This window comes from Myotis lucifugus, unplaced genomic scaffold, assembly GCF_000147115.1.
Source record: "Myotis lucifugus unplaced genomic scaffold, Myoluc2.0 scaffold_312, whole genome shotgun sequence".
In the NCBI taxonomy this organism is placed as follows: Eukaryota; Metazoa; Chordata; class Mammalia; order Chiroptera; family Vespertilionidae; genus Myotis; species Myotis lucifugus.
Genome location: NW_005871360.1, coordinates 1264242 through 1284627, shown reverse-complemented (window position 1 = coordinate 1284627; position 20386 = coordinate 1264242). Strand labels below are relative to the sequence as shown.

General features: G+C 41.0%; 1 protein-coding gene across 1 annotated transcript in view; it reads right to left on the bottom strand.

Moving 5' to 3' along the window:
* The window catches only part of ZRANB3 (zinc finger RANBP2-type containing 3), a gene marked incomplete at its 3' end in the record, with an annotated part of 216291 nt that overhangs the window by 47141 nt on the left and 148764 nt on the right, over window positions 1-20386 (bottom strand). The window lies entirely within an intron of this gene.

Genomic DNA, 20386 nt, shown 5'->3' with positions numbered 1-20386 from the left:
GGAATAAATAGAGAAAATCCCCAGGATGAGAGGTCTGCAGCAGACTGGATGAGCAACAGTCCTGACTGGAGTGGACCAAAGGCTACAGGGCAATTTTTTTTATATAGATTAAAATTAATAGAATGCTAATGTTTAAAGATATTGAGAGGAGCCCTGGCCGGTGTGGCTCAGTTGGTTGGGTGTTGTCCCATGCACTGAAGGGTCACTGGTTCGATTCCCGCCATGACACATGCCTGGGTTTCATGCTCAGTCACCAGTTATGGGGTGCAGGAGGCAGCCAATCCATGTTTCTCTTTCACATTGATATTTCTCTCTCTCTTTCTTCCTCTCCGTTCCTCTTTCTCTAAAATCAATAAACATATATTTTTCAAAAATATTGAGAGAAAATTAAACTACCAGGGAAAAGTCTGAAGGTAAATTATTGAAAATGACATATAGAAGAAAGAAAACATACCCATAGTATATTGCACAATTCTCCTGTACATATTACAAACATGGTTCTAATAATATACATGGTGAATATTGATCAAGCCAAAATTAGTATAACTTACTATAAAATTAACAAAGTATAACTATATCCATGCATCCATGCATCCATCCATCCATGTACCCACCTACCTACCTATCACTTTGTTGGGAGAAGGGGAATTCAGAAAAGATATAGGTGTGTGGGAGGGCAGAGGGGTGAAGGAGCTAAAATTTTATCTCCCACATTGGGAAGCCAAATGGTGACAGCTAAAATTATAAACAAACTGTAATACAAACCAAGAAGCAAGATAAACATGTAGCTGAGGGATCTGAGATAAATACTAAAAAGATCAGCTACAAGAAAAGGAAGCGGTTGCCTTTGGGAAATAAGGTTAGGGAACTGTTATATTTTGAAATGGCTATTTCTCCTCATTCAACTATGACCATATGTGGCTTTGGTAGTAGTAAAAAAAAAAATGAAAACAGGGGCATTTCAAAATTGAAAAGTACCCATTGAAAGCTGATTTGAAAGCCCATTTTTGTATGTCTAAATTTTCTAAACAATAGTTATTCATCACACAATGAGACTGGAAGCTGTTAAGAACTTTAGCCTTGTATATCAGTGCCTCAGAAAGTGGAAATGAAGCCCTCTCAAAATAAGGAGCTATAAATTCCAGATATGTTGCCATGGTAACTGAACCACTTTAATAAACTTCATGTTTGCCTAAAGAGCTATATTTACCATGATAAGCCTTTCAAAAAGTACATGACAAGTTGGAGTATTTTTAAGGTACATTCATTTCCCATCCACTGCAGACTAATCACTGTACCCCAGCATCAGACGCAGTCCGTGCCTCTTCATAAGAAACCATTTCAACCAGAAACTGCTGATGCCAACGCACAAGCCTCCTACTCCTGACTCCTTCCAATCCACTGGTTACTATTAATTTTATAAAGTTCAATCATATTATGGGCTAAACAGTCTCTTGGGACTAAATTTAGTAACTTAATCATCTTTGTGATATTGCTTCCTAGGAGAAAATGCATTTGGAGAACCAAAATAACTATGTACAAACATACTTTAGGATTATTTTAGGGTCATAGGTTGGGATTACATAGATTTGCATCCTAAAACATACTATACATGCATTTTAACTATTCTGATTTTATTCTTTTTTTTTTTATTCTCACCTGAGGATACTTTTTCCATTGACTTTTAGAGTGGAAGGGAGAGAGGGACAGAGAGAAACACCTATGTGAGAGAGACACATCGATTTGTTGCCTCCCACATGCCCCCGACCAGGGTGGGAGCCTGCAACCAAGACATGTGCCCCTGACAGGAATCGAACCCAGGACCCTTCAGTCCACAGGCCGACGCTCTATCCACTGAACCAAACCAGCTAGGGCCTGATTTTATTCAGATTAAAACTATCACTTCATTGTCATGTTTTAGGTCATTTGAGCAGAAACTTGCTTTCAAACTATCTTAAGTGCACATTAAATGGAATGGCAGGTTCTATTAATGACAGTTTATGCTGGTTCATATTTTATAGAAGTAACAGAAAATGCATGTACTAACTATTCTATTTTATTTTATTGAAACTGGCCTGTTAGTAATGTGTTTGTTAGTCAAAAATCTCATTTAAATAATTAAGACTACCCACTACATCTCATTTAAAGAAATGTAGAAATGAAGAGAATATGTTGTAAAGTTTGTTTCTTACATTTTTTTTCAGTGACTAGGTGCACATCATGCTTTCTGAAGTAAGAGAATGTAAAGACTACATTAAAGAACCATTGAAAATTACTTCATTTTTTAAATAGTCAGTTTTTAATCAAATAACAAGAAGGAGAAAGAAAAAATGAAAAAGACATCAAACCTGAGCTATGACAAAAATTCTCTCCTTGACCAAACTTTAGTCTTCTTGACTAGGCCTTACCCTTGACCTTGAATCTGGCCAGTCCTTGCCAGGCCTGCATAGTCCATTCTTACCAAAAATTTTGCTAAGTCAATTATTGAGAACCCCCACTTTTTAAAAAAATATATTATTGATTTTTTTACAGAGAGGAAGGGAGAGGGATAGAGAGTTAGAAACATCAATGAGAGAGAAACATCGATCAGCTGCCTCCTGCACACCCCCTACTGAGCATGTGCCCACAACCCAGGTACATGCCCTTGACCGGAATCGAACCTGGGACCCTTCAGTCTGCAGGCTGATGCTCTATCCACTGAGCCAAACCAGTTAGGGTGAGAACCCCCACTTTTGATAACTGATCAATTCTTGATATCTGATCAAGTTTTTATTGCCTACTTTTGATGTCTAAGTTCTTGACCTTTCCTTTAGCAAGAATGCTATTAGGTCAGTTTAGCAAGAAACCCTCTGTGCTGGATGTCTCCTCTTAGTAATTTCCCATCCACCAACCCCCTTATCCTGCTGGTTGGCTACCAATCTCCACCTGTCCTTGTTGTATTCAGAGTTGAGCAAGCTCTCTCCTCAATTTCAACAGAGTTCACTCCCATTGCAATGATCTTGAATAAAGTCTTTCTTACCATTTTAACAAGTGTCAGAATAATTTTTTCTTTAACTGCTATAAATTCTAGCTAAGGGAATATGAGTCTAAAAGAAGCTCCTCTAAGTTCTGAAGTCCTCAGACCCCAGACCAAATGGAAGCTTTGTTTAGATATTTGTGGCCACATACTTTCAGAAAAGCTCTTCACGTTCTTCTCAATCTATAACAGGTGAATTGTGACTGATCTAAGCAAGCCTAGCACTTTCATCCCCCCTGCAAGTGATTCTGACAATAAGAAATCTGGAAAGTGTGCTGCAGGCTTCAAAAAAATCCTCACTGACAAGGGGACTCTGTGGAAAGCTTTTCATTGCTTTAGACATTGTGGCCTGAGCCCGGTACAGGAAATGAGCAGTCATCTTGGGGTTATGATGGAAGCCACCGAGGACAAGTGGTAAACCGGGTCAACCAAAGGACAAAGACAGAAAAACCTGGATTCTAAAAACCCCCACAAAAAACAGCTTTACTGAATATAGTTCACAAGGCATAATTCACCCATTTAAAGTGTATGATTCAATTTGGCTTTCACCGAATTGTGCATCCATCAATGGTTCTTTTTTTAATCCTCACCTGAGGATATGTTTTTACTGATGAGAGAGAGAGAGAGAGAGAGAGAGAGAGAGAGAGAGAGAGAGAGAGAGAGAGAAACACTGACCAGTTTTCTCCCGTACATGCCCCACAGAGGATAGAAACCGGAACCTAGGCATGTGCCCTGACCGGGAATCAAACTCCAACTTTTTGGTGTGCCAACCAATTGAGCCACCTGACCAGGGCTGTTCATGGTTCTTAATTTAGAAACCATTTCATCAACCTGAAAAAATATTTTTAAATCTGGCAGAAGACAGCCTTCAGGGAAAGACTGGTGTTTTGGAAATTTTCACATGCCACATTTTCTCATAGAAAATAATAGTTTCACTTCCAAAGGTGTTTGGGTGAACCATTGTGAATGTTATTTTACCTTTAGGCAGGTTTATGACTATATCTATAAATAGGAATCTAACACTTCGAATATATCTAATTTTTTGACATTAACCAAGTTCAACAAGCAGCCCACTTTGCACCTAGAAGTGTAGGGGCTACAAAATAGTGCACAGTGCACAACTCCAATTTAATACCTTAACCAACACGATTTTACAGAAGAACCTGGGATATTCAACCTTCCCATAAAACTTTTTGGAACAAGATATAATAAAGCAATCACTCTATCTAATCATTCTGCCTAATATAGAATAGGTGAGCAAGAATATTCCCATTAATGGCATACTCTGCTGGGTTTACTCAAATTTAGAGAAAGTTAGAAAGTAAAGCCAATAGTATATGGACTTCTAAAAACCTGTTTTCATAAAAGTTGATTTTGTGGTAGTTTGGTGATAAAAGTCACTAATCACAACAGTGAATCTAAGTCTTTTAAAACTGAATTCAATTTTAAAACATTCTCAATTTCTCTCCTAACTCCACCCATTGGTAATCAACTTTATACTACTAAAGTATACATGAATAAACTTTATTGGGTGTTAAAAAGTATAACACATAGAACATGCAGGTTTTAAAATTCTGTATCTTCTCCATGCCTGTGCAAGGATGCTGAAAAATCACTAACAGGGAAATGCGCACCACTTTAAACCCACGGTCACTAACAACTATTATATGTATTCAGCTATCTTAGGGGAACGGTAGCTACGTGCATGTACTCTTGAGCAACACCCTTAAACTATCTTAGTTTCTCCAACCATAAAAAGGGATAAAAAGTACCTATTCCCCAAAGAGTGGTGGTGAGAAGTAAATGAGTTAGCGCATAATATGAACTTGGAATAGTGCTTAGGACGTTGTAAACATTGTAAACGTGTTAGATATTATTATTACTATAATTCTCCAGTAAATTGCAAAAACAACTTCAACCTTTATCACTTTCTTTGAAATCAGAACCTCTGCCCCCTTGGCTCTCAAACTTCCCACTGTCCAGAGAAAATAGAATTTATTATCTGAAAATTCCATTGCCTTTTCTTACTTTTACTCATCATAACTTCCTTCCCTTTTGTAACAAGAGATTTTTCTTTTCTGCTCTAAGGCAAATCCCTCTACCTGTGGTTCCAAACGTAACCATTCCTAACACCTCAAAATCCTTACACTGCTTTCCTTCTTAAGGGGAAATTGCAGTTAGACAGAGCCTTCCTCCATTCCACATTCCACTCTTTTTTCCTCCTCTAACATGAGAGCATTATTGTTTTGTTTGCACTTATTATCACCGACCATCTTACTAATGAACAGGAAGGAGGCAGACTGTGCCTGGTTTGGAGCAGAGACCCTTTCCTGAACAGCAGTGGTGCGCTCCCATCTCACAGTATCCCAGGCCTGTGCGGCAGAGCTGATCCCTGTGGCCTCCTTACATCTCGCTGCAGATTATAAATAGCATTCTATCTGCGTTAAGCTGCTGAGGCAAAACAGCAAAGAGGAAACACACCTGGTGCATAATGGAACTGTGTCTAAAGCAGTCTGCCTTCTGGAACATTTTTAAGGCATGAAGGAATGCTGCCATTCCCCAAATAAAAGAAATTTAAATTATGGGATTGTTTAATCATAGAAAAATAACTAGTATTTCTCTTAAAATGGTCTTCTCTAAAAATGAGATGTTGTTGTAATGTACCAGAAAATAGCTAAAAGTGGGCTAAGCCATACTACCACTTATATCTGTTTTTTTCCCTAGCAGAATATTACACTGATCCTAAATCTAAAATATCCGTGCATTTGTATACACTGTTTTCTCAATAAGTATTGAATAAGAATAGTAATATAAAGGAAAATTAACTTTAATAACCTGAGATCCTTTACTAATAGACTTTTTACCAGAAACACTGATTATTTTATCTTCATTTCCTTTTAGTGTTTATCATAATTATTTACTGTTTATTATCATTATTAAACTTTTTATCATTAAGAGATATCTAAAAAAGAGATCTCAATAAGAAGATAATAAACTAAGAAGATAATAACAAACATACTTAAAACTTATGCAGCCTCTATCCTCCTTCGTACAAGTGCTGAAGCTCAAAAGACAGACCAGCATGAATGCTTTTATAGCACTTGGAGGATATACATCAGTACCATAATTGTACGGGACTTTAGCACTGCATATAATAATAATGATCATATCCATATAACCTAATTTGCTGACATGACCTAGTTTGAAGCGCTGTATTCTGTCTGCCTAGAAGACACTGTAGGGCACAAGAAAAAGAAGAGAAGATCAGAGCAGAGCAGGCAACCTATCCTGGAGCTCTATGAACCTGAATAGAGGGAGACACATTTGTCGGGAAGGCTTCAGACATAACTCGGCCTGGAGCAAAGGAAGAGGATTGATGACCCTCAGAGGTTCTTTCTAGCTCACTGTTCTCTAATCACAGTTAATGAACAGTGTTAAGATACTCATATAAATGGATGTGGGAAGGATTCGCTTCCTCAGAAGAGCTGACAAGAAAAAGACTTTACACATTGTTTATTATATAGTGATAATCTTTTAAAAATTAAATACCACAAACATTGCCTGGGTGGTTCAGTTGGTTGGAGCATCGTTCCATATATCAAAAGGTTGTGGGTTCGATTCCCAGTCAGGGCACATACCTAGGTTGCAAGTTCCATCCCCAGTCAGGGTGCGTATGGGAGCCAACAGATCAATGTTTCTCTCTCTCTCCTCTCTTCCTTTCTTCTCTCTCTAAAATCAATACACATATCCTCAGTGAGGATTAAAATAATTAAATACCACAAATAATAAAGATATGTGTCTCCAAATAGCATATTTTATAAGTAACTATATACTCACACAAATGCATTTACTTGAATACTCATTATTTTCTTCAAAAATCTTCTTACTCTTGTCAAGGTTTTCAAATTTAGATGAACTATCATTAGATTTTTATCTTTAAACTAGAAGCCTGGTGCACGAAATTCATGCACTGGGTGGGGCGGGGATGGTCCCTCAGCCCAACCTGTGCTCTCTTGCAGTCCGGGAGCCCTCGCTCCTTACCACCCGCCTGCTCGCTGCTCCTTAGCGCTGCCGCGGAGGTGGGAAAGGCTCCTGCTACTGCCGCTGCACTCGCCAGCCGTGATCCCGGCTTCTGGCTGAGCAGTGCTTCCCCTGTGGGAACGCACTGACTACCAGGGGGCAGCTCCTGCATTGAGCATCTGCCCCCTGGTGGTCAGTGTGCATCATAGCGACTGGTCGTTCCGCCGTAATGGTCGCTTAGGCTTTTGTTATACAGATTCCTCAATATAATTGTTCAAATGATTCAATAAAGAGAAAAGTATTTAATATGATGCTGCACAGTACAAAGAAATCTATTATCTAACAGCTTATGCCTTGCTGAGTCTGGCACAGATTATACTTAATGGGGGACTGTTTTTCCCAGTTTCACTGAATGGCACAAACATCAACCCAGTTGACCAAGCAAGAAATTTACATTCTACCTTTTCCCTCCCCTCCATATTCAACCAATCACTAATGTTCATGGATTTGCCATCGTAATAATTCTTAAATTATTCCTTTCCAGTGCGCCTGTGGTACAGCCACTGTCCTGGGTTAGACCACACACTGTGTACTGGGTTACCAGTGTGCATCCCAGCTGGATCCCCTGCCTGCAGGCTTGTTTCTTCCAGTGCATTCTCCACACAGCTACAGTTCTTTCCCTGAGGCTCAAATCTGATCCTTTTACTCTACTCCACTATATCAGTTTACTCAGAAAACCCTATGGAAAATTACAAACCATGAACTGCGAGTTTCATGACATGGTTACTGCTCTCTATGGTCTCCAGCCTAGTCTCTCAGAATTCCTCCCTGACATTCTATGTTTTAGCCATAACGACCTACTTTTGGTTCCCTAAATATGCCACTTCTAGATAATCTTTGTGAGTTTGTAAAAACTATTCATCTGTCTGAAATATACTCCACCAGCCTCATCCCCTTCCTATTTCACTCCCTCGTTTTTTGGTTGGCTCACCCTCCCCATCCTTTCCCCGCCACCCCAAGGCAGGCCAGCTGTCTTCTCCAATGTGCTTCCACAGTTTGAAGCACTAAATATACTCTATTACAGTTAAATGTTTATTTTGCTGTCTTCCCCAACATACTCCAATTTTTTGAGAGGTAGATGCTGGTATCTTGTTTACTGTTCCTCCCTGGCACCAAGCAATACCCTTGCTATATAGTGGGCCCTCAATAAGGATCTGCTGAATTCATCAGGAAAACAGCTAAAGAAAGGATTCTTCAACACTCATTTGCATATAACAGAGTAGTCAATTTATAATCTGTGGTAGTTCAAAAGTTCATTTATAAATTGGCTTGGGAGAACTCTGAATACATTTTCTCAAAAAACAATATTAAATGTAGTAGATAATTAGCCACCTTCCCAAAATCTATTTCATCTATAATGTAGCTAACCTGTATCATTTACAGTTACTATAGACTCTAACTACTGGATAACAACAATGGTTCTGGGGGAAAATGTATGAAGAATTCCAATTTAGTAATGCCATGAACTACTAATTTATGTAACTGGTTGAGGACAGAAGTTCTAATCGGAAGGGAATGAAAAATGACTAAAAACTAGGGATTGGGGGTGGCAAGGATTGGTCATCTGCCGCCATTAATCTTTGGAAAAATGTTCTAATCTGGATCAACTGACATTTCATCTCTCTTCTATTCCTTCAAGAATCCTAGGAATTAGGTACCAACTTCCTACTGACTGTCAACACTTCAGACTTCCAACAAGGGTTTCCTATATCACAGATAGGAAGTTAAAAACAAGGTTCTCATATATATTCTTTTTCCTTAAACAAGCATTCTGTACTCACTATTACATGCAAAAAAAAGCTAAGCAAGCAAGCAAACAAAACAGCTATTAACTCTATGAAAAACAACAGTTGTCAAAAAAGGAAATGTAATTATAGTCAACTGTGAAATGCTTAACTGAGTCATTACACGGTAAACAATGAACACTAATCAAACCAAAAATTATGATATGGGAAAATGAAGCTGGGTGAAAGTACTGCAAATACTTTCTCATAATCTGTATTTTGCATTTGCGTTTTTATAAGTGTCTTTCATATTTCATACTTTTTTAAGCACTAAAAATTTTAGTTTTGAGTCCCATTTCCCCCCCTTTAAAGTATGTGCCTTTACACATGTTGAATTAAAATGTTGTACACATGAAATTTATATAATGTTATTAAATCATGTTATCTCATTAAGTTTAATAACAAAAAAGTATGTATTTTTGTATCCTATCTAAAAAAAATTGCTACCCAAAGTTTGGAAATATTTTTATGTATGTTTGCTATTAAAATTTTTATAAGCTAGCTTATATTTATGTCTTCGACCTAATTCAAGTTAATTTTTATGTATGATGTGAAATAATGGTCAAGGCTCATTGTTTTCTTTAAGAACATCCAATTGTCCTAATACTGTTTGTTGAAAAACTATCATCTCCCATTGATGTACTTTTACAAGTAAAAATCTAAGTTTTTACTTCTCTAGGATGAATATCCAGGACACACACACACACACATTTCTTTTTAGATAATTTTCATAAGTTTATTTGAGCCAAACTGGCAACACTGCTGGGAAGCAAGCTCTCAACTGCTTCCCATATTTTCATGACCACATTTTATCTCCACTACTGGCTTATAAACTGATTGAAAGAATTTTCTTTTTTCCAGATACTGTTTTTCTTTTTTTTATGTGTAGCATTTCCATTTTCCTGTGTTTATAGTTTTCCTATTTCTTCTGAAATTCTCCTTTCCATGTTTATTTTTTCTACTACACCTTTTAACATATTATTCACAGCTTTAGAAAAATTCCTTGTGTAATAGTTCTACAATCTGGGTCATTTCTTCAATTGGCATTATTGATTGTCTTATCTTTTAACAATTCTCATAAATTCTATTTTAAAATTTCATAAATTCTATTTAATGCTAGAAATTATATCTAGGAGAACAGGACTGACTGAGATAAATGATACTTACACCCAGAAATGGGCACGCCTCTCTTCCTGCCAGGGTGATAGTATGGGAGGCACTAAGACAATGTGGACAGTATTGAGTTGTATTTAGGTTCTCCTATGACATTTATCTTCAGTACACCAAAAATTTTGAATTTCCCTATTTTGTGATAGTATGAACCCAGGGTTTTTCTAAGCGTTTCAGCTGTATTCTTAGCTTTCATCAGTCCTTCATGTCTACACTATAAATAGGTGTCTCTCTCCCCCTATAGATTGACCTTGATGATTTCTCAGTGTTAAGTTAATGGTAGGGGACAGAGAATCTCTTGGGTTTCCTGGTAACAATCCTATATAATAAAAGGCTAATATGCAAATCGACCGAATGGTGGAATGACCTGTCGCTATGACACACACTGACCACCAGGGGGCAGACACTCAATGCAGGAGCTGCCCCTAATAGTCAGTGCGCTCCCACAGGGGGAGCACCACTCAGCCAGAAGCCGGGCTCATGGCTGGCAAGCGCAGCGGTGGTGGAGGGAGCCTCTCCTGCCTCCACAGCAGTGCTAAGGACCCCTCGGGGGATGTCCGACTGCCGGCTTAGGTCCGCTCCCTGGTCCCGGACTGTGAGGGGGTGTAGGCTGGGCTGAGTGACCCCCTCTCAGTGCACAAATGTGCATTGGGCCTCTAGTTCATTATAAGGCAACTTTGCTCCAGCTGAATCTCGGAGATGGGACTTTCCTGCTGTTTCTATCCCTTTCCCCTGTGGCAACTAATCTATATCTCATAACTGTGAGTGTTCCAGGGCAGGAAAGATGTTCTCGCCCCTCCTCCTGCAGTAACAGATCTCTGCCAAGTGCAAGGTCTTGATTTCAACAGGGTTTCCTGCCCAATCTACAGTGGTAGACAGCTGTTGTTTCTACCCAGCCCCCAGAAGCAGCTGATCCTGGACTGGGTTTTGGAGGCTGGGAGAGGGGGTTTGCCTCTCCCACAATGGCTTAAGGCTTTTGCTTAATATGAGAAAAGAGTCCTGGAAATAAGCATGGGATTATGCTTATATTCCACCAACGGGATGCTCTCTGATCTCCTGGTCAGCACCAGGTAGAGGCCAGTGGAAGTAAAGCTTGTGTGTGCAGGTGGACTGCCTATGCCAGGACCCCCAGCATTTTGAACTGTCATGACAATCTATGCTCAGCCTTTATAATTTTGTTAAATTTTGGCTTTCTTCTTATCCACTTTTATGGAAGCTACCTTCTTCCTAACTCAATCTGCCAAAGAAAAGAATTTTATATGTCTCATCTCTCCTCTCAACAAACAAGGAAAAGGAGGACATTTTCTCAATCTAATAAAGGGCATCTATGAAAAACATAAAGATAACAGTATAATTAATAGTGAAAGACCGAATGCTTTCTACCTAAGATTGGCAACAGGCAACGCTGTTCAATCCTATCACTTCTATTAAAAATTATATTGTGTGCCTTCAATGTGACAGGCAAGGCAAAGAAAAGACATATGGATTACTGGGAAAGAACAGAAGTGTCTTTATGTGTAGACAAAATGATACTCTATGTAGAAAATCGCAAAGAATTTACAAAAAAGCATAGGAACTAATAAATGAGTTCAGGAAAGGTTAATATACAAAAATCAATAATTGTATCTTTAAAAATAAAAATGTAAAAATTTAAATTTAAGAAATACTATTTACAAGAGCATAAAAGGACATGAAATACCTAAAAATAAATCTAACAAAATATACTCAAGAAAACTGAAAACAGCCCAGCCAGTGTTGCTCAGTGGTTGAGCATCGACCTATGAACCAGGAGGTCACATTTCGATTTCCAGTCAGGGCATATGCCCAGGTTGTGGGCTCGATCCCCAGTTGCAGGAGTCAACTAATCAATGATTCTCTCTCATCACTGACATTTCCATCTATCTCTCCCTCTCCCTTCCTCTCTGAAATCAATATCCTATATAATAAAAGCCTAATATGCTAAGTGTCTGGTCGACCGGTCGGCAGTTTAACCAATCAAAGTGTAATATGCTAATGATATGCTAAGGCTGCTCAACCGCTCACTATGATGTGCACTGACCACCAGGGGGCAGACGCTCCCACCAGTAGGTTAGCTTGCTGCTGGGGTCCAGCCGATCGGGACTGAGCGAGACAGGCCGGACATGCCCTAGAGCCCTCCCGCGGTCCCTCCCCAGCTGGCCAACCTCCCGAGTCTCTCCCCAACCCCAATCATGCACCAGTGGGGTCCCTCAGCCTGGCCTATGCCCTCTCGCAATCCAGTACCCCTCGGGGGATGTTGGAAAGCTGGTTTTGGTCCAATCCCACAGGCCAGGCCAAGGAAACCCACTGGTGCACGAATTCATGCACCGGGCCACTAGTATATATATAAAACTGAAAACATTGCTGGGAGAAATTAAAGAAGACCTCAATTAAATGAGATACTCTCTTAATGGATCAGGAGATTCAATGCTTAAGAAGTCAGTTCTTAATACCACCTCCCACCTGTTAGAATGACTGTTATAGCATGATCCCAACCACAGGGAAAATGTCTGAAATGGAACTAAAAGCCTTTGGAAGCGGCATTGATATAAAACCAGGCACACCTCCAATCAGCGGAAGAAGCACCACACCCACCTCTAGTCCCTTCCGGGCCACTTCCACAAGTCCGAACAGCCAGTCCAGCAAAATGAGCAGCATTGTCTATCAGAAGCAGTTCCCGTCAGCCCCTGCCACTGTGAGAATGACACAGCCTTTTCCTACACAGTTTGCACCCCAGGCAAAGCAGAGAGCAGAGGTTCTTCAGTCCACGCAGCGCTTCTTCTCTGAACAACAACAGAGCAAACAGATAGGTGGCAAGGCCCCGAAGGTGGACGGCGACTCAAGCAAACCTCCTGAAGCACTGACTGACGCTCCTGGTGTCTGTCAGGAGAAAGTAGAAGAAAAGCCTCCTCCTGCACCCACCATGGCCACCAAACCTGTTCGGACTGGACCCATCAAACCTCAGGCCATCAAAACCGAAGAAACAAAATCTTAAAAGGCTGTGGTTTATTGCAGGGGCCTGGGGAGGGGAGAGGGGAAGAAGGAAGGATGCAGACAGCTCATGCCAGCAGCCGAAGGGGTAAAATGGTCTGTGACACTATCCTATCCTGAGCTCGGAGGTGCTCGGGGGACATAGGAGCCATTCACACTGACACAGGCCGCACCCGTACAACGAGGCTTTGCCAGCTCACACCCACTACACAACACACCCCCTGTTGATGGCCATGCATCTCAGTCTGGATTTACATACAAACACATGCACACGTTCTTGGAGTGTGTACCATTTAGAACTCAGTCCTTATGGTTAGAATAAGACACCAGAAATCAAGAAAGTAACACTGCAGAGGAGTAGCCCAGCCCAAATAGCACCTGGTCCCAGCTGGTAACAGCAGTGACTCTCCCTTCCGGCCTGTGGATGTGGTGGTGGCATTGGTGGGCGCAGTGGTGAGCTAAAGAACTAGGGCTGCACAGAGGAGCCTACGTCTGCCCCGGGCAGCCTGCTGCTTTTATAACATGGTAATTGAGTTGAACACAAAGTATAGTAACTGATCTCCCTTCTTCCTGGATGCGCGCGCAATGGTGGTGAAATAGTGGTGTCAGCACCCTGAACATGCCCGGGTGGGCAGTGCCCGGCTACTGCTTCTTTTTGAAATGATGCTTTGCTTTGGTCGTGGCCCAAGCTGTGAAGTGTTGCTGGGCTTTTCCTGTGGAGTGCTGATCACTCACACAATATTCACACAGCGGGTGAATATTGGTTGGGGCGAGTCTTGCCTGCCTCCACGTGGTCATCTTTAATATGAATCCAATGAGATGTGTCGGGGGGGGGGGGGATTATTGTTTTTGTTTGTTCGTTTTGGTCTTTCTGAAACGGTTTTTAGGTGATATTCATGAAGAGCAGCCAGTACCTAGAACTGTGCCACTAATGAGAGGAAAACCTGTCTAAGAAGGTGCGTCTTCCCAGAGCTGCCGTCCCACCCTTGGGGCCTCTGCTGGGAAAACAGAATCAAGTCTCAAACAAAACAACGCCTTTTTAATTGTATCTCTAGTATTATAGACGTAGGGCAGTACGGTATCATACCTCTGTGAATGTAAAATACCTTGTACCTGCTTTATGATACGTAGTAGTGACCGTGCTTTATCAGAGCTGTTTTTAATGACGTTATCCTAGACTGTTTTCTTTCCAGATGATGATGGGGAAGCTTAAAAAAAAAATGGTGCCAGGTACCACAACAGTGACAGAACTTTGCTGTTTTCTGGAGATTTGTTTTTTACTTTTTTTTTTTTTATTGGAGTGTGCTGGATGTCTATAATTTTGTTCAGATGACTGCAGAACCTGGAAAAGCTGTTGCTGCTATTGATGCATAACGTACTGCTATTGGTCTTTTTATATAAATAAATATATATATATACATATATATATAATTTGAATTTTTGGAAACTTTAGCTGTGCTGTCAACTTTGGAAAAACTATCCCAGTTGTACTGTGTTGGGTTGGCATTGTACAGAAATTAACAGCCATATTGGTCTAGAAACGTTCAACATAATTTTTTCCATTTGTACAGGGGTAACTCACTGTATTAAATATGTAAGGTCTTAATCTACATGGGTTTGATTACAGAAACTAATAAAGTATTCTCTAAATAATAAAAAAAAAGAATGGCTGTTATAAAAAAGACAGAAATAACAAGTGTTCATGAGGATGCACAGAAAGGGAACCTTTGTGCACTGTTGATGGGAATAAAAATTGGTGCAGTCTCTTTGGAAAATAGTATGGAGGTTCCTAAAAAAATTAGAACTAGAACTATCACATGGTCCCATAATGCCACATTGAGTATTTATAAGAAGAAAAATTTAAAAAATAACTAAAAAAGATATATGCACCCCAAGTTTACTGCACCATTATTTATAGTAGCCAATACCTAGAAACAACATAAGTGGCCATCAATGGATGAATGGGTAAAGAAAATATGGTATAAAGCCTGAGGTGGGGCAGGAGCTCAATGAAGGGGTGCAAAGGGTAAAAAAAATGGCAGGTATCTGTAATATTCTCAAGAATAAAAATAAATTTAAAAATTATATAAAAAAGAAAAAGTTATATATACACACAGTGGAATATTATTTAGCAATAAAAGAAGGAAATAGACCTTGAGGGCATTATGCTAAGTGAAATAAATCAGACAGAGAAAGACAAATGATCTCACTTACATGTGGAGTCTAAAAAAAAATACTCACTAACAGAACAGATTGGTCATTGCCAGAGGTGGTGGTGTTGGTGGTGAGAGAAATGGGTGAAGGGGGTCAAAATGTACAAACTTCCGCTATAAAGTAAATGGGTCATGAGGATGTAAGATACAACATGGTGATTATCTATAATAATAAAAGTGTAATATGCTAATTATGGATAGCCAAACGACCTTCCAGATGTCCTTCTGGACGACCTTCCGGATGAAGCCGCGGGAGCTGAGGCAGAGTAGGCCGCCGTGGCAGGCAGGGGGCTGAGGCAGAGGCGGTTGGGGTGATCAGCCAGGCAGGCGAGAGGTTAGGGGTGATCAGGCAGGCAGGCGATCAGTTAAGAGCCAGTGCTCCCGAATTGCGAGAGGGATGTCCGACTGCTGGTTTAGGCCAAGGGGTCCTGGATTGCGAGAGGGTACAGGCCTGGCTGAGGGACACCCCCACCCCCGTGCACGAATTTCATGCACCAGGCCTCTAGTCCTAATATATAAAAACCCTGGGTCCGTCACATCCACAATGACCGGAGACGAGGACAGGGGAGGCGGGGCCCGCACTCACACTCACTCACAACCACACACATGCACAGATACACACAGCACCCACCAGCTCACAGCCTTTTCTCCCTTTCTTTCCCTCCCTCCAAGCTCGCTCTCAGATCCTCTCTCAGAATGAGGAAACAAAACAGACTGGGCCTGAAGAGGCCTGGATGGAAGGGAGGGCAGGCAGAGGGTAGAGCAGCCCCCACTGGCCCTGCCCCCTCCCAGTCAGGAAAGAGGAAGAGGGAGACAGAGAGGCAGGGAGGCCTGGAGGACTGCTGAGAAAAAGAGAGACAGAGACTGGGCGAGATCAGGCCAGCAGGGGAGGGCAGTTGGGGGCAAGATCAGGCCGGCAGGGGAGAGCAGTTAGGGGCGATCAGGCAGGCAGGCAGAGGCAGTTAGGGGCAATCAGGCAGGCAGGCAGGTGAGCGGTTAGGAGCCAGCGGTCCCAGATTGCGAGAGGGATGGCTGGGCTGAGGGTACACCCCCGTACACAAATTTCGTGCACCAGGCCACTAGTATATATATAAAAGACTAATATGCAAAGCATCCCAGCAGGAGTTCGACCGGGAGTGGTTAGGGGCAATCAGGCTGGCAGGGGAGAGCAGTTAAGGGTGATCAAGCCAGCAGGGGAGAGTGGTTAGGGGTGATCAGGCCAGCAGGGATGAGCGGTTAGGGGTGATCAGGCCAGCAGGGGAGCAGTTAGGGGCATCAGGCAGGCAGGCAGAGGCGATTAGTGGTGATCAGGCAGGCAGGTAGAAGAGTTAGGGATGATGAGGCAGGCAGGCGAGTGGTTAGGAGCCATCAGTACTGGATTGCGAGAGGGTGCAGGCCGGCTCTAGTATTTAAATAATACTGTATTCTAAGTTTGAAAGTTTCTAAGAGAGTGAATCTTAAGGATCCTCACCATAAGAAAAAATATTTTGTGAGTATATATAGTGATGGATGTTAACTATATTTATTGTGGTGATCATTTTGCCATATACACAAATATCAAATCATTATGTTGTACACCTGAAACTAAGAAAATATGTGCCAATTATACCTCAATTTAAAAGAAGATAATTCTTCCAAATTAACCTACAGGTTCAAAAAAATACCAATCATAATTGTACACACTTAACAAGCTAAATTTTTTTTAAATCCTTACCGAGGATATGCTTTTATTGACTTTTTTAAAGAGAGAGGATGGGAGAGAGAGAGAGAGAGAGAGAGAGAGAGAGAGAGAGAGAGAGAGAGAGAGATACATCAACTGATTGCCTCCCATATGCTCTCCAATTGGAGATCGAATCTGCAACTTAGGTATGTGCTCTGACCAGGAAGTGAACCTGCAACCTTTTGGTGTATAGGACGACGTTCTGATCAACTGCGCCACCCAGTCAGGGCTTAATAGGCTAATTTTCAAACTCATAAAGGAAAGCAAAGGGCCTACAGTAGACAAAACAATTATGAAAAAGAATAAAGTAGGGCTAAACACAATGTGATTTCAGGACTTATTATAGAGATAATCAAGCCACTTTGGTGTTCTGTAAGGTTATATGTACAGTACGATCAATGGAACAGAATAGGAAGCCCAGAAACAGACCCACACATATATAACCAACTGATTTTTTATGAAACTGCCAAGATAATTTAATGATGGAAAAACAATCTTTCCAACAAAGAATGCTGAACTGAAAACTCATATGCAAAAAACCCCAAAGCAAAAACAAGTCACCCTCCACCCTTACTCTGTACAATACAAAAAAATTAACTCAAAATAGTGCATAGACCTACATGTATACCCTAAAGCAGTGGTTCTCAACCTTCCTAATGCCGCGACCCTTTAATACAGTTCCTCATGTTGTGGTGACCCCCAACCATAAAATTATTTTCGTTGCTACTTCATAACTGTAATTTTGCTACTGTTATGAATCGTAATGTAAATATCTGATATGCAGGATGTATTTAGGCAACCCCTGTGAAAGGGTCGTTTGATCCCCAAAGGGGTTGCGACCAACAGGTTGAGAACCGCTGCCCTAAAGCTATAGTACATTTAGAAGAAAACATAGGAGAAAATCTTTGTAAACTTGGATAAAGCAAAAATTAATTAGGATTCTAAAAGCACAAAATATAAAAGAAAAACTAGATAAATTTTGGACTGTTTCAAAATTTAAAATTTCTATTCTTTCATAGACAATGTTAAGAAAATAAAAATGAAATTCACAGACTTGGAAAAAATATTTGAAATGACATGTATGTTAAAGGACTTGTTTCTAAAATATATTAAGAGCTCTTATTATTCAATATAAATTGGGCTTGATAAGAATAGACACTTTTCAAAAGAAAATTACTAGTTGAAAAGCACATGAAAACATGTTCAATGCCATTAGCCATTAAGAAAAGACAAATGAAAATAACAATGAGGTACCACTACATACCAGAACAGCAGAAATTAAAATGACTAATAATACCAAGTGCTGACAAAATATGGAACAACTGGAAATCTCATACATTTGCCTATAGAAATGCAAAATGGTATAGCCCTTTGGAAAACAATTTGGCAGCTTTTTAAAAAATTTTATTTTTTATTGATTTCAGAGAGGAAGGAAGAGAGATAGAGAATCATTGATTGGCTGCCTCATGTATGCCCCCTACTGGGGGGGGGGATTGAGCCCGCAACCCAGGCATATGCCCTTGGTTGGAATCGAACCTGGGACCCTATAGTCCACATGCCAACACTCTATCCATTGAGCCAAATAGGCGCAGTGATGGTGAACCTTTTGAGCTCGGCGTGTTAGCATTTTGAAAAACCCTAACTTAACTCTGGTGCCATGTCACATATAGAAATTTTTTGATATTTGCAACCATAGTAAAACAAAGACTTATATTTTTGATATTTATTTTATATATTTAAATGCCATTTAACAAAGAAAAATCAACCAAAAAAATGAGTTCGCATGTCACCTCTGACACACGTGTCATAGGTTCGCCATCACTGGGCTAGGGCCAATTTGGCAGATTTTTATAAAGATAAACTAAAATTTAAAATATGACCCAGATGTCCCATTTCCAGTTATTTACTCAAGGAAAATAAACAATGTCCATGCAAATATCTGTACATGAATGATTATAACAGGCTTATTCATAATAGCTGAAACTAAGAGCAATCCAAATGGCCATTAGTTGGTAAAGAAATTTTTAAAAATTGTAGTATCCATATATTATAAAATTATTCAGCAATAAAAGTGAAAAAACTAATGACATGCAAAAACCTGTCAACATTCAAAAGCTTTATTGATGCTAAGTGAAAGAAGCTAGACATAAGGCTACTTACTATGTGACTCCATTTTTGTGACATTCGGGGAAAAGCAAAACTAGAGTGATAGAAGCAGACCTGTGACTGCCAAGGTCGAGGGCTGCATGGGAGGGAGATGACTGCAAAGGCACATGAGGAACTAACAAGTTAAATAGACAGACTCATAGATGGAGAGCAGGCAGACAGCTCTGGGGTGGGGGGACTGTTAGGGGTGGTGGTGGAAGAATTGAGAAAAAAAGAAAAAGAGAGAAAGAACTCATGGACATGGACAAGAGTCTGGTGATTGCAGGGGGAGGTGGGTGGGTGGAGTAGAAGAGGGTATGGAAGAGATAAATGGTGATGGAAAAAAATAAAAGAAAGAAAAAGAAAGAAATTAATTGAAAAATAAAAGGTATATAAGGAAACTATTTTAGGGAAATTATTTTAAGGAAACTATTTTAGAAATTAATTGAAAAATAAAAGGTACATAATGAAACTATTCTTTATCTTGATTGTACTGATAATTACCTAATTTCATATATATATTTATATATATATATATATATATATATATATATATATATATATATGTACACACACACACACACACACACACACACACACACACACACTAGGGGCCCAGTGCACGAATTCGTGCACCTTGAAAGGAACTGTTGGCCTCGAGGCTGCAGTATGCACAGGAGTGGGTCTTGGCCTATCCTCTGCAACCCCGCCTGGCCCCTCCCACCAAGGTCCCCCCCCCCCCCCAGGCCCCTGTCTGTAGGCAGCCCCTCTCCTGCCACCGCCGCTCACACCCACTGAAGGCATGGAGAGATTGGGGCCAGTGCCAGCAGCGAGTGCGCTTCAGGAGCAGGGGGAGGTGGAGAAGCCTTCAGGGGCGATCAGGGCCTGCAGCTGCCTCTTGCACCTGCTGATGGCGCCGAGCAATCAGGACCAGTGCCAGGCACTAGCAGCAGGTGTGAGCAGCGGCTCTGGCGCCGGCTGCGGGTAAGAGCGGGGCAGGCACTGGCAGTGGGTGCGAGTGGCGGCTCCAGCGCCAGCAGCAGGTGCGAGCGCCAGGTGGGACCGCAACGCGTGGGAGCAAAGAATTTTCAGTAACCACCAGAGGCTTGCCCTGATGGCAGCGACCAGCACCCCGCCTTGGTCTGGTGCCCCCGCTCACCTGCTCCACCATCCTACCACGGCTGGTGCCCGCCATGCTCTGCCCATACGCCCTGGTGGCCAATGCACATCATAGAGACCCGTTGTTCAG